The sequence below is a fragment of the Phyllobates terribilis genome, unplaced genomic scaffold (genome assembly GCF_046119375.1).
Source record: "Phyllobates terribilis strain yellow unplaced genomic scaffold, ASM4611937v1 Scaffold_5__5_contigs__length_657084704, whole genome shotgun sequence".
NCBI classification, from domain to species: domain Eukaryota; kingdom Metazoa; phylum Chordata; class Amphibia; order Anura; family Dendrobatidae; genus Phyllobates; species Phyllobates terribilis.
In genome coordinates, this window is record NW_027362765.1 from 78886423 (window position 1) to 78902238 (window position 15816).

The 15816-nt window shown below is 45.2% G+C and overlaps 1 pseudogene; it reads left to right on the forward strand.

Annotated features, from left to right (window-relative positions):
- The first annotated feature begins 330 nt into the window (after nt 1–330).
- LOC141271472 (uncharacterized) overlaps nt 331–15816 on the forward strand; it is a 149419-nt pseudogene continuing 133933 nt past the window's right edge.

Genomic DNA, 15816 nt, shown 5'->3' on the forward strand with positions numbered 1-15816 from the left:
CGCTCCGTACACCTCGTACACACACGGCTCCGCTCCGTACACATCGTACACACACGGCTCCGCTCCGTACACACACGGCTCTGCTCCTTACACCTCGTACACACACGGCTCCACTCTGTACACCTCGTATACACAAAGCTCCGCTCCGTACACCTCGTACACACACGGCTCCGCTCCGTACACCTCGTACACACACGGCTCTGCTACATCCACACTGTAAACTCCTCCTGACCCCACACATAAACTTCCCCTCATCCAGCACCATGACAACCAGCACAGCAGAGTCCTGCATCCACTGAGGCCCCTGATCATGTGACCCCTGACTCCTCCCCTCCTGTGACATCATCACAGGTCCTGTGCGCACAGAACAGCCATATATCCAGTGTGCGGCTCTGCAGGTGGAGGTATGTGGAGATTCCCCATTGCTATTAACCCCCTCAGTGCTGGATAACATAGTAACGCTTATATTTTTCATTTCATTTTGGGGTTGATATAACTTAGTATGCTGGAATCATTGTAATTACAGCTGCGCTCCTTGTGTATTGAGCGGTGACTGTAGCTGCTGCCTGCTTCGGCAGATAACTGGAAGCAGTCTGGTGCAGGGAGAATGTAACATCATGTTCTCCCTGTAGCCGCTGCTCCCTCACCCAGCCCACCATGATTAAAACAACATTTACCTGCAAATTACCGTTATGGCTGGAGATAAATAGAATTTTGAGGTGACAGATTCCCTTTAAATGCTGCTGTCAATCTCTGAGAGCAGCATCCCTTATGTTCTGGCTTCAACAGCTGCTTTCATATGAGATCCTTGTTTTCACTATAAACCACAATACTAAAGATTGACGCTCCCTAGGGAGACTAAGAAAACCGTCTCTACCTCTCTGCATGACACCCCCCAAAATTCTCCAATGATGATGTTTTCTTTTGATATGTTGGACATAGAACTGAGAAAGTTGAAACATGAATTTCTTGTCGTCGTACTTACCGTCATTTAAATTATACCAATTTTCTTCAGTATGCTTCATATTATTTTTTTTTACGATTCTTTATGATGTTACATCGTCATCTTCTCCCCATTCAGGTCCCTACAATATCGGATCCTCTCAGTGGCGATCAAGAATGGATAGGGACAGGGATAAGATGGCGGAGAGGATATTACACCTCACCCTAGAGATCCTCTTCCGGCTTACTGGAGAGGTGAGAGATTCTGATGACGTCACATTACATCATTGTTATCTATGGGAATAACAGATGGACAGAACTGGAGAGGTGAGGACTCTGGAAATGTCTGTAGTGAGATTTATTAATGTGTCTCTCCATAACCAGGATTACACAGTAGTGAGGAAGACCTCTAGTGAGCGCTGTCAGGCCCCTGTGTCTGAGGGATGGGGAAGAGCCCTGAGCCCAATCATAGGGCCTCCACCTCACCCCCTTATACATGAGGACATCAAAGACCAGAAGATCCTAGAACTCATCTACAAGATGATTGAGCTGCTGACTGGAGAGGTGACACTGCTGGGAATCCTGGGACATTATACACTAACGCTATGAAGGGATCGGGGGGATGACGGTATCATTGTATGTGTCAGGTTCCTATAAGGTGTCAGGATGTCACTGTCTATTTCTCCATGGAGGAGTGGGAGTATTTAGAAGGACACAAAGATCTGTACAAGGACGTCATGATGGAGGTTCCCCAGACCCTCACATCACCAGGTAATAGAGAGGACTAAATAAACACACGGCCTATAATTATCTGTATGGAAAGAATGAATTCAGTCCCTGTATGTGTTTCCTACAGATCTATCCAGTGAGAGGACAACACCAGAGAGATGTCCCCGTCCTCTTCTTCCACAGGACTGTAAACAAGAAGATACCAGTGTTCCTCAGAATCATCAGGTAGATGGAGAGAAGGTGTCAGAGCTCTCCCTTATGATGTATAGAAGGCTGTGAAGGTTTTGTGTTCAGTCTTGTTTTATCCACCAGTGTTATACACTGAACGGACTATATATTACAGACACCAGTCCTTTCCCAGCATAAAATTTAGGCCCAATTCATTAAGACTACGCTGGAGTAGGATGTGCAAAATCCATAAAATAGAGGAACGATAACTGTGGAGGGAGAAGTGCACAGTAGGGTAAAACCCTAAGATAGGAGAAGGATTATACAATAGGTTTTGGCTTTCCTGGAGTGGTTGTGTAGAGACACAACAACTGTAAAGGTTCAAATAACCAGCTGCCGCTGCCTCATGGCTGGGAGGGGAATCCACCAGATGGAAGCTTTCCGAACTAGGATCAAAATGGCATTAAAAATTGGCTGCGCTGCTGGTAAAGAAGTCCTTGCTGCAATATTACCTGAAGGTTCTTTGTTAAGGATTATGCGTTTCAACATCGTACCAGCATCATTCTCAAGTGTAAGAAAAGAAAAAAAGAACAACAGATAACACATACTGGATACAACACGACATCCAGTATGTGTTATCTGTTGTTTTTTTGTTTTTTTTACACTTGAGAAAGACCCAGGTTCGGCGTCGAAACGCATAGTGGTTATTAAAGAACCTTCAGTGAATATCGCAGCAGGAGACTTCTTTTCCAGGAGCGCAGCCAATTTTAAGCATGATTTTTATCCTAATTTGAAAAAATCCATAAACATGCATTGTTCAGCTGCCATGTGCCACCACAAGAAATGTACTCCAGTGAGTCTGCAGTTCATTTCTGTTGTATTTTATGTCACTTTTTGGATTTATATAGGAGACTTGCAGATATTTGGTAACTACTGTTGTCATGTCATTTTGGACATTTTGATAATTTGTGATCTTTTCTATTCTTCAAAAACTTTTCTTGTGACTTCTCCATCTTTCTTTAACTTTTACAAAATTTGTTTCAGAGTATGGATCTGAACCACATTAATACTACAGAGACATATGTGAGGTGTGATGAGTGGTGTAATGAGGAGTTTCATATAGATAGCTATCCAGGTGAGTAATAATTATTAAAGTCAGATATTTTATCTATTCACTGGCTACAACAATTATAGCCGGAAGTGCAGAAATGAGTGAGGACCCAAGCATTATTGGAAGAGGGCCGTGAGGCAACAGTAAATTAAATATGCTTTATTATTTAAAAAAAAGAGATAGACAACCTATTTATTGTTCTCCAAAGTTTGCAAGATCCTTCCTTTTGTATGATAGATTTTCCAATCCCCAAGATAAAATAGTTTACCTCTGGTTCTCTTATAAACCATAGTTTCTTTGACCTTGAATTCAGCATTATGATCAGAAGAGGATTCTGAAGTATGAGAGAGACTTGTTGAGAATCAGTTGCTTTAAGGGGTTGTCCGGGACTTTAACATTGATGGCCTATTCTCAGGATAGGTCATCAATGTCTGATCAGTGGGGGTGCTACACCTGGCACCCCCACTGATCAGCTGTTCCCAGTGTTGGGTGTTACACCCCCACTGATCAGACATTGATGACCCATCCTAACAATAGGCCATCAATGTGAAAGTCCAGGACAACCCATTTAAGAAGAGAAAATAATTGGGAATTTGCAAAGAAGGTAAAATATGTAGCTTGTAGCACAGCAGATTAGCCTGCTCGATATGTTCTGAATAAAGCTAACCCTTTTCTCAAGGCTGAAACTGATTGACCCATTCAACTTAACTTGAACTGAGTATGATGAATCAAAAAGAAATATAAATTGACCTGCAAATAATTCCATTGAGTGCTGAAACTAACTTTGACAACGGTGCACCTCAATCAGAGGCAAAATGCAATGGTATTGCTGATGAAAGATGAATTTAAGTCTGGGGCTACACAGTATAGATCCAGTAAGCAAAAAAACAGATCCGTTTTTTTCCATAACTTCAGTGTGTAATGCAGCGACTTGCTGGCATTACGGTAATGGTCCAGGATGTGTTTTACCTGACCATGTACCTTCCCCCTCAGGTGACTGGTCACATGACTGTGACATAGCACAGGTCCTGCGCGCACAGAATGTCTGTCTGATCACATGACTGTGACATCAGCAAGGTCCTGTCAGTGTGTGTGTGTGTGTGTGCACGGGATGCATATATAAACCCTGCTTGATGGGAGACAGGTGTGTTCTGTGAGAGAGGCGTAAGGCCTGTTCCCATGTGTGTGGGACACCGACCGTGTGAGGCCGAGTGAAGCCTGGTGCCTGAAAGGTCGAGACTGGATCCTGTGTGGATGCTAGTGGCCTTGGAAGGCAGAGGCTTGATGAAGAGTCCTGAAAGGCAAAGCCTGGATCCTGTGTGGATGTCAGTGGCCTTTGAGGGAACGACGGCTAGAGACCCCCACCTGGGAAGCCGCAAAGCCACAGTGGTGGCGGATTAAATGGACTGCAGCAGCTAAAACCCGGCAAAGGTAATACACTTTGTTATATGGACACTTATATAGACATTGCTATAGTATTACCTTACAGAAGGCTGTAACTTGGGCCAATTGGGCCTGTCTGCTACTTGAGAGACTCCCGGATATTAAGTGTGTAAACATGCCGGTGATAATCTAAGAAGGACTGTGTGATATGCGGTTTATGAAGTGCAATAAACTGCAGCATTGTGAAATACCGGAAGGACATTGCACGTGTGTTTAATTTACACGGTGCAGCGAGTATCCCCAATTATGATGACTAGTGCTGCCTTACCAGTGTTAAAAAAAAAAAAATTGGATCCAGCAGAGTTCAGTTATTTAAAAAATAACTAAACAGTTCTGGCTGCACAACTTTTTTTGCCAACAGATTGCTGTCGGATCCATTCTAACTGATCACTACTGGACATGTGAACATAGGCTGATAGTCTTCCAGTGGTTGTTCTGAGTTTACACTGTTATCTCTATATGAAAATACAGTGATAACAGGGACTTTGAAAAAGCACACCGCTCAGGAAAGAGAAAGCTGTGACTTGTAGAACTGCTCTGGAAACTGCCTATGCTGACTGTCAAGGGAATTTGATTCCACAAGTGATCGGACCCAAAGAGTAGTCATAAATGGTTGCACATCCAGTTGAAAGAATGTCTCAAGTGGGGTACCACAAGGCTCCACCCTGGGCCCTGTGTTGTTCAACATCTTTATCAATGATTTAGATGAAGGAATTGAGGGTAAACTGATTAAATTTGCTGATGACACAAAGCTAGGAGGGATAGCTAATACTAGAGAAGAAAGAGAGAGGATTCATAAAGATCTAAACAAACTGGAACTTTGGGCAGCAACTAACAGAATGGTTTTTAACAAGGAGAAATGCAAAGTCCTACATCTGGGCAAGAAAAATGAAAAAAGCATATACAGAATGGGAGGAATAGGGCTAAGCAACAGCACATGTGAAAAAGACTTGGGTATACTATTAGATCACAATCTGAACATGAGTCAACAGTGTGATGCAGCAGCAAAAAAGGCAAACGCAATTCTGGGTTGCATTTACAGAAGAATACAGTCTAGATCACGTCAAGTAATTATCCCCCTCTATTCCTGTTTGGTCAGACCTCATCTGCAACAGTGTGTCTAGTTCTGGGCACAACATCTTAAAAAAGACATGAAGAAACTGGAGCAAGTTCAGAAAAGAGCGACCAAAATGGTAATCGGTCTGCAAACATTGTCGTATGAGGAACTGTTAGAGGATCTGGGAATGTTCAGCTTGCAAAAGAGAAGACTGAGAGGATACTTAATAGCTGTCTTCAGATATCTCAAAGGCTGTCACACTGTAGAGGGATCAGCTTTATTCTCATTTGCACAAGGAAACACTAGAAGCAATGGGATGAAACTGAATGGGAGAAGAAACAGATTAGATATTAGAAAAAAAAAATTGACAGTGAGGTTGATTAAAGAGTGGAACAGGCTGCCATAAGAGGTGGTGAGTCCTCCTTCAGTGGAAGTCTTCATATAGAGGCTAGAGAGACATCTGTCTGAGATGGTTTAGTGAATCCTGCATTGAGCAGAGGGTTGGACCAGATGACCCCAGAGGCCCCCTCCAACTCTAACATTCTATGATAAGAGCCCTGTCAGGAGCTGAGAGTGAGTGAGAGAGAGGTGAGCAGCTAACTGCTGTATATCAATCAATGGACTGGAGAGAGTTGACTGGGATTTAAGGCGTTAACTCCTTTCCTGGAGTGTATCTACTGGCACACTTGTACAGGTACTCCTTGGAAACAAGCTGTACACAACATAAGAGAAAAGCTCTCATAGCAGGTTAATAATGAAAGCAACATGGGAGGATACTACATGAGTTTTGAATTTGCTTGGTCTCTTCATGATGAAAGAATGTGTTAAGTTTACCCCCAACTGATTGCAGACTGTCCATCCTAATAGTCTTGGCCAATTATTTGGATATGATTATGCTTGCAAGCAATGTTAGGCAAGCCTCAGATAGCTTGGTCCTGGGTAAACCAGACAGTAAGACCGATGAATCCCTTGTATTCACCCATGTTGCAGGTAGTTTCCAAGACAGCCCATGCATTAGTCACTGACTGACAATTTACAGGTGCTGAGCAAATCATGGTAACATATTGAGCCATGTTTATACACAGAAGTCATACAGGTGGATGTCTAAGCATGAGAATGAGGCAGGATGACAGTCAGGAAAAAGCCAAGGTCAATACCTAGCAGTGTTCCATCTACTGTTGGAATTTTACTACAATTAGTATATACATTTTTATATAGAAATGTTCTGAAATTGATAATATTACTGTAATATCAATACATTATTATTGAAGAATATAAATGCTTTATTCTTTGCAGATAACTGTACCAGGAGCTCAGAGAGACATCTGATATTTTCCGATTTTAAAGCAGATGATCATGGCATAGCACCAGATACATATGAAGAGCATGCCAATATACCAGATGTACTCTCAGCCCTTCACAGCAAAGATATGTTATCTGATCCTTTTCAACGGGTACAATCTTCAGATTACTCACTGACTGTTAAGCAAAATAACAGATTGGATACTGAAAATGAAAGAGCTCACAATGGAGAGAAAACCTATCCATGTTCAGAATGTGGCAAATGTTGTTCTCGGAAATCTGATCTGGCTAAACATGAGAGAATTCACACTGGGGAGAAACCATTTTCATGTTCTGAATGTGGAAAATTTTGTTCTCAGAAATCTGACCTTGTTACACATCGGAGGATTCACACAGGGGAGAAGCCATTTTCATGTTCTGAATGTGAGAGGTGTTTTAACCACAAATCAATTCTTATTGCACATCAGAGAACCCACACAGGGGAAAAACCATTTATATGTTCTGAATGTGGGAAGTGTTTTAACCAAAATTCAGATCTTATTAGACATCAGAGAATTCATACAGGGGAGAAGCCTTTTTCATGTACAGAATGTGAGAAATGTTTTTCTCAGAAATCTGATCTTGTAAAACATCAGAGAAGTCACACAGGGGAAAAGCCATATTCATGTTTAGAATGTGGGAAATGTTGTTCTCGGAAATATGACCTTGTAAAACATCTGCGAATTCACACAGGGGAGAAGCCTTTTTCATGTTTAGAATGTGGGAGATGTTTTATCCAAAATTCAGAACTTGTTACACATAGGAGAATTCATACAGTAGCAAATTTATTTACATGTTCAGAATGTGGGAAATCTTTTATGAAGAAATTACATTTAGTTAGACATCAGAGAATTCACACAGGGGAGAAGCCATATTCATGTCCTGAATGTGGGAAATGTTTTATCCAAAATGCGTCTCTAATTGCACATCAAAGAACTCACACAGGAAAAGGATTTTTATGTCCAGAATGTGGGAAATGTTTTACAGCTAAATCACACCTTATAAGACATCAGAGAAGTCACACAGGTGAGAAGCCATTTTTATGTACCATATGTGGAAACTGTTTTAGCCAAAGCTCATCTCTAATTCAACATCAAAGAGTTCACACAGGAAAAGTATTTTCATGTTCTTTCTGTGGGAAATGTTTTACCCGCAAATCATATTTTCTTAAACATCAGAAAAATCACAGAGAAGTAGCCATTTTTTAAAGCATTTTATTGACCAATTGTAAAGGAAAAAAATCTGTCAATTTACAGTCACACAAGAAAAAAGGATGACAGCTTACTTAGAGCTTTAAATGATTAGAAAATTCATGCAATTACTAATAAACATCTGTTATTGAATAGCAAATAGAATCCAAATAACTACCTTCTAGTCATGCTTTGGACCTCCTTTGGACTTTAGAACTGTGGCAATTCATTGTGGCATAGATTTCTTCAGGTATTGAAATATTTCTGCAGGATTATTTGCCTATACAGACAGAATAGCTTCTTGCAGTTGGTGCAAACATTTGGATTTTTAGATCGATGCGAATCGTACTCAAACTGGACATCTGCTGCTACAGTCCAACTGTGCTAAACAACGGTAAGTTTGTGTTTTTGTACACAGTAGTGTTGTATTCAGCTTTAAGGCACCACCTGATCGTCAGAACAATTCCTGACATCCTCCACTGACCCCTTCGTCATAAAGTTGTTGATGTCCACAGGATCCTCTTTTAATGGATGTTTTCCTAGATCACACTATTTTTGGTATACTCTAGATTATATGTTCTACTACCGGTCACGTGTCTAAATTTTATACAAGGAAGCTCCAATCATAAAAGTGCCCATTCAGTGTATATCAACTATATGCATAAAATATTTCATATATATATATATTTCTTAACATTCAAATTGCAACACCAAGATGGAAAAGTCCTAGAATTGTAGAAATCACAGGAAAACTGACCATATTACTAGTTTCATTACCAAATTAATCTAACATCGAGCTGTTAGTGTACTTGGAATGAAGACTTAAGGGGTCCATCTACTGTACATTGTCACCCCATCCCATAATTACTGGAGTAGGACCGTTAGGACATTACCTCATCAAAGACTCTTCATGGCGATGTCCACGTGATCCCCAGACTCATCTGTGGATGAAAAAAAGTCTCCAGTTCCTGTAAATTCCTGCGCTGTCTAGCATTAACTGCGCGCTTGAGATCTCCCCAGAGTGGCTGAATGATATTGAGGTCAGGAGACTGACATGGCCACTCCAGAACCTTCACTTTGTTCTGCTGTAGCCAATGACAGGTCGACTTGGCCTTGTGTTCTGGATCATTGTCATGTTGGAACGTCCAAGTACGTCCCATGCGCAGCTTACGGGCTGATGAGTGCAAATTTGCCTCCAGTATTTGCTGATAACGTGCTGCATTCATCTTTCCTTCAACTTTTACCAAGTTTCCTGTGCCTTTGTAGCTCACACATCCCCAAACTATCAGCTATTCACCTCTGTGCTTTACTGTAGGAATGGTTTTCCTTTCATCATAGGCCTTGTTGACCTCTCCAAATGTAATGTTTTTTGTTGTGGCCAAAAAGTTAAATTTTGGTCTCATCACTCCAAATTACCTTGTTACAGAAGTTTTGAGGCTTGTCTCTGTGCTGTTTGGCGTATTGTAGGCGAGATACTTTGTGACATTTGCGCAGTAATGGCTTTCTTCTGGCGACTCGACCATGCAGCCCATTTTTTTTTCAAGTGCCTTCGTATTGTGCATCTTGAAACCGCCACTCCGCTAGTTTTCAGAGTCCTGAATTTCAGCTGATGATATTTGTGGGTTTTTCTTTGCATCCCGAACAATTTAACTGGCAGTTGTGGCCGAAATTTTTGTTGGTCTACCTGACCGTGGTTTGGATTTTACAGAGCCCCTGATTTTCCATTTGTTAATCACAGTTTGAACGCTGCTGACTGGCATTATCAATTTCTTGGATATTTTTTGGTATCCCTTTCCTGTGTTATACAGTTCAACTACCTTTTCCCGTAGATTCATTGGCAATTCTTTTCCTTTACCCATGACTCACAATCCAGAAACATCAGTTGCTAGATGAAAGATGCAAGAGTCTGTCTGGATCCCAGAAACTCACTCAGCTTTTATGCACACACACTGATTACAAGCAAACAGGTCACAGGTTAGGATGTTACTTTTAGTAGCTATTCAAACCCATTTGTGTCAAATTCTGTGCATGTTATCAGGCCAAAATCACCAGGGTATGTGAACTTTTGATCAGGGTAATTTGGATGTTTTTGGTTGACATTAAGATTTAAAAAGAGAAAACACAGTAGTTTGACAATAAATGGCTTCACCCAACCAATAACCATGGGTGGAGAAAAAGGTTTTTTTTTGTTTTATCATATCATCACAGTCTCTGAAACAAGGCCAAGAAAGCAAACATTCTGCAGGGGTATGTAAACTTTTGAGCACAACTGTGTGTGTGTGTGTATATATATATATATATAATGTATTTTTATTATAGCGCCATTAATTCCATGGCGCTTTACATATGAAAAAGGGGTATACAGTGGGTACGGAAAGTATTCAGACCCCTTTACATTTTTCACTCTTTGTTTCATTGCAGCCATTTGGTAAATTCTAAAAATGTCTTTTTTTTCTCATTAAAGTACACTCTGCGCCCCATCTTGACTGAAAACAAACAGAAATGTAGAAATTTTTGCAAATGTATTAAAAAAGAAAAACTGAAATATCACATGGTCATAAGTATTCAGACCCTTTGCTCGAACACTCATATTTAGGTCACATGCTGTCCATTTCCTTGTGATCCTCCTTGAGATGGTTCTACTCCTTCATTGGAGTCCAGCTGTGTTTAATTAAACTGATAGGACTTGATTTGGAAAGGCACGCACCTGTTTACATAAGACCTCACAGCTCACATTGCATGTCAGACCAAATGAGAATCATGAGCTCAAAGGAACTGCCCAAGGAACTCCGAGACAGAATTTGTGGCAAGGCACAGATCTGGCCAAGGTTACAAAATAATTTCTGCATTACTCAAGGTTCCTAAGAGCACAATAGCTTCCATAATCCTTAAATGGAAGAAGTTTGGGACCATCAGAAGTCTTCCTAGACCTGGCTGTCCAGTCAAACTGAGCAATCGTGGGAGAAGAGCCTTGGTGAGAGAGGTAAAGAAGAACCCCAAGATCACTGGCTGAGCTCCAGAGATGCAGTAGGGAGATGGGAGAAAGTTCCACAAAGTCAACTATGTTATGCACACGCCCGGGCTAAGCGGCGTGTGCGTGGGATTGGTAGTGATTCCACTGGACCGTGCCGGAGAGTGAATGCCTGGAGGGGCGTGACTAAGTATTCACCCGATCCGACCAGGGTCGCACGACGGCATACGACGCCAGTGCACCAAGGAGGAACCGAGCAGAGGGACCAGGTGCTACTCCAGGACAGACCCCGGACACGGCTGTTGACCCACACAGGGGAATACAGGAACAGGCTGGTAGGCTGGCACACAGACTGGTATGCAGGCAGGCGGGTATGCAGGCAGGGGGGTAAAGGCAAGCACAGCTAGAGTGCAGACAGGGAGGCACTAGCAGGTAGGAACACAGGCGGGATAGGACCCAGTACACACCGGGACTCAGGAACAATACAGGCAGAGGGTTACAGGCAAGCACAGCTAGAGTGCCGACAAGGCTGAGCAGGGAGGACAGGGCTCTGTTCACACGGAACAGACAGGAAGGGAAAGACAGAGCCAGATACTCACACAGTACTTGCAGAGACAACAAGCAGGAGTTAGGTACGAGTTCAGACTCTGCAGAAAAAGGAAGGGAACGGACATAGAGGCAAAACAGGTAAAGGACAGGAGAGAGTTCAGACTGGAACTGAGTGTACGGAGGAGACCGACACTGCAGAGGAATACAGGAGCGGGTCTGGGAATACGGCCCCCAGAGAGGCGGAACGAACAGGCAAGGAGCGTGTTCAGACAGGACAGACCAGACGCAGGAGCGGGTCTAGGAAATCGGCCACTAGAAGGCGGAACGAACAGGCAAGGAGCGTGTTCAGACAGGACAGACCAGAGAACACAAAAAGGACACAGTTCAGACACGGGAGCTGATACCGCAAAGCAGGAGACATACAGGACTCAGTTCAGACACGGGAGCTGAAACCGCAAAGCAGGAGACATACAGGACACAGTTCAGACACGGGAGCTGATACCGCAAAGCAGGAGACATACAGGACACAGTTCAGACACGGGAGCTGATACCGCAAAGCAGGAGACATACAGGACTCAGTTCAGACACGGGAACTGATACAAAAAGCAGGAGACAAGAGACGGGACCTGGCACCTTCAGAGTGCAAGCACACACTGAAGGAAACACAATGCTCAGGCAGGGATAGAAGGGAGCTGCTGAGCTATATACCAAGTGACAGACAGCAATAGGCTGAGGACGCACAAGGGGTGTGACCCACAGCAGGTACAAAAGGCAGGAAGTGATCGGGCGCCGCCCTTAAGCAGCAGAAACAGACACAAACAGACAGCATGGAGGGAAGCCAGAGAGACATTCCGGACAGGAGACCAAGTGCGCCCTCTTGCACAGTGGGAGATGGACCACCATGCAAGGACGCCGCCAGGTATGTTACAGTACCTCCCCCCTTACGCCCCCTCTTCTTCAGGCCTGCCAGAATCTTCCGCAGGGAATTCGAGGGCCAGTCGTTCACTGGGTTGGAGGGGGACAGAGACTTAAGGGTAATCTCTGCTTCGAGGTACATCTTGTCAAGCTCACAGGAAGAAATAGACGGGTTATCACGTACATAATGAGGAAAAGTCACTGTCTCTTTGTTATCTGGTGGTATCCCGGAGGATTCAGGAAACAACTGGAGGTCCTCCGCCGGGTCAGAAGAGTGCAGAGGCTCAGAGAAAACAACTGCTTCAGAGTACACTAGGTCGGACTCACTGGAGGATGCAGGCGAGGTATCGGGTACCGAGTATAGGAAAGTCTCTGTCCATTCACCACCAGGTGGCACCCCGAAGGGTTCTGGAGACAGCTGGCGGTCCTCCGCCTGGTCAGAGGGGTGTAGAGACTCACGGGTAACCTCTGCTTCAGAGTACACTAGGTCGGACTCACTGGAGGAAGCAGGCGAGGTATCGGGTACCGAGTATAGGAAAGTCTCTGTCCATTCACCACCAGGTGGCACCCCGAAGGGTTCTGGAGACAGCTGGCGGTCCTCCGCCTGGTCAGAGGGGTGTAGAGACTCACGGGTAACCTCTGCTTCAGAGTACACTAGGTCGGACTCACTGGACGAAGCAAGCGAGGTATCAGATCCAGGATATAGGAAAGTCTCTGTCCATTCACCACCAGGTGGCACCCCGAAGGATTCTGAATACAACTGGAGGTCCTCCGCCTGGTCGGAGGGGTGTAGAGACTCAGGAGTAACCTCTGCTTCGGAGTACACTAAGTTGGACTCACTGGACGAAGCGAGCGAGGTATCAGGTACAGAGTATAGGAAAGTCTCTGTCCTTTCGCTACCAGGTAGCACCCCGAAGGGTTCAGGAGACAACTGGAGATCCTCCGCCTGGTCGGAGGGGTGTAGAGACTCGGAGGTAACTACCACTTTGGGGTACCCATTGTCAGGCTCACAGGACGAAGCGGACAAAGTATTGAGTACCGGGTGTAGAGAAGTCTCTCTCCATTTGTCATCGAGTGGTATCCCGGAGGGTTCAGGAGGCAACAGGGGATCCTCCGCCAGGTAGTAGAGGTGCACAGACTCTGAGGTAACCACAGCTTTGGAGCATCCTTGGACATGCACACCGGTTAAAGAGAAAGAAGCATCTGATGCCGGGTGCAGGAAGTTCTCCTGTGTGGAGTCTGGATGGGCAGAAGTCTCTTCGGCCAGGAGAACTGGTGCACTACCCACGCACATTACCCATTGGGGTTTCTCCGGGATACAGGGAGATGAAGCTTCAGTAGGGACTTCAGAGTTAGGGTCCTCGAAGACCATACGAAAGGCCACCAGGAAGGCCTGCAGGTCAAGGATGACAGGATCCCATGCTTCCCATAGGGGGGTGACCCATTTCAAGGCATCACCCGCTAGGTAGTCAATCATAAAGGCCACTTTAGCCCAATCGGAAGGAAAATAGAGAGGGTAGGCCTTAAAGTGTAGCATGCATTGCTCCACAAATGCACGACACTGTCTTGGATCCCCATAGTAACGTGGCGGATCCGCAGGAACGAGGGCTGATAGATCCATCTGGACGGGTGCGTAACTCGCCTGGAACTCAGCTAAAGGGGGAAAAAAAATTATTTATTTTATTTTAATGCATGTATTCGCTGGAAAAACTTCTCAAAGAGCGAAGGCCGTGGGGCTCAACGGGAACCATGGCCTGAGCATGCTGTTATGCACACGCCCGGGCTAAGCGGCGTGTGCGTGGGATTGGTAGTGATTCCACTGGACCGTGCCGGAGAGTGAATGCCTGGAGGGGCGTGACTAAGTATTCACCCGATCCGACCAGGGTCGCACGACGGCATACGACGCCAGTGCACCAAGGAGGAACCGAGCAGAGGGACCAGGTGCTACTCCAGGACAGACCCCGGACACGGCTGTTGACCCACACAGGGGAATACAGGAACAGGCTGGTAGGCTGGCACACAGACTGGTATGCAGGCAGGGGGGTAAAGGCAAGCACAGCTAGAGTGCAGACAGGGAGGCACTAGCAGGTAGGAACACAGGCGGGATAGGACCCAGTACACACCGGGACTCAGGAACAATACAGGCAGAGGGTTACAGGCAAGCACAGCTAGAGTGCCGACAAGGCTGAGCAGGGAGGACAGGGCTCTGTTCACACGGAACAGACAGGAAGGGAAAGACAGAGCCAGATACTCACACAGTACTTGCAGAGACAACAAGCAGGAGTTAGGTACGAGTTCAGACTCTGCAGAAAAAGGAAGGGAACGGACATAGAGGCAAAACAGGTAAAGGACAGGAGAGAGTTCAGACTGGAACTGAGTGTACGGAGGAGACCGACACTGCAGAGGAATACAGGAGCGGGTCTGGGAATACGGCCCCCAGAGAGGCGGAACGAACAGGCAAGGAGCGTGTTCAGACAGGACAGACCAGACGCAGGAGCGGGTCTAGGAAATCGGCCACTAGAAGGCGGAACGAACAGGCAAGGAGCGTGTTCAGACAGGACAGACCAGAGAACACAAAAAGGACACAGTTCAGACACGGGAGCTGATACCGCAAAGCAGGAGACATACAGGACTCAGTTCAGACACGGGAGCTGAAACCGCAAAGCAGGAGACATACAGGACACAGTTCAGACACGGGAGCTGATACCGCAAAGCAGGAGACATACAGGACACAGTTCAGACACGGGAGCTGATACCGCAAAGCAGGAGACATACAGGACTCAGTTCAGACACGGGAACTGATACAAAAAGCAGGAGACAAGAGACGGGACCTGGCACCTTCAGAGTGCAAGCACACACTGAAGGAAACACAATGCTCAGGCAGGGATAGAAGGGAGCTGCTGAGCTATATACCAAGTGACAGACAGCAATAGGCTGAGGACGCACAAGGGGTGTGACCCACAGCAGGTACAAAAGGCAGGAAGTGATCGGGCGCCGCCCTTAAGCAGCAGAAACAGACACAAACAGACAGCATGGAGGGAAGCCAGAGAGACATTCCGGACAGGAGACCAAGTGCGCCCTCTTGCACAGTGGGAGATGGACCACCATGCAAGGACGCCGCCAGGTATGTTACAAACTATCACTGCAGCCCTCCACCAGTCGGGCCTTTATGGCAGAGTGGCCTGACGGAAGCCTCTCCTCAGTGCAAGACATATGTAAGCCCGCCTAGAGTTTGCTCAAAAACACATGAAGGACTCCCAGACTATGAGAAATAAGATTCTCTTGTCTGATGAGACGAAGATAAAACTTTTTGGTGATAATTGTAAGCGTTATGTGTGGAGAAAACCAGGCACTGCTCATCACCTGCCCAATACAATCCCAACAGTGAAACATGGTGGTG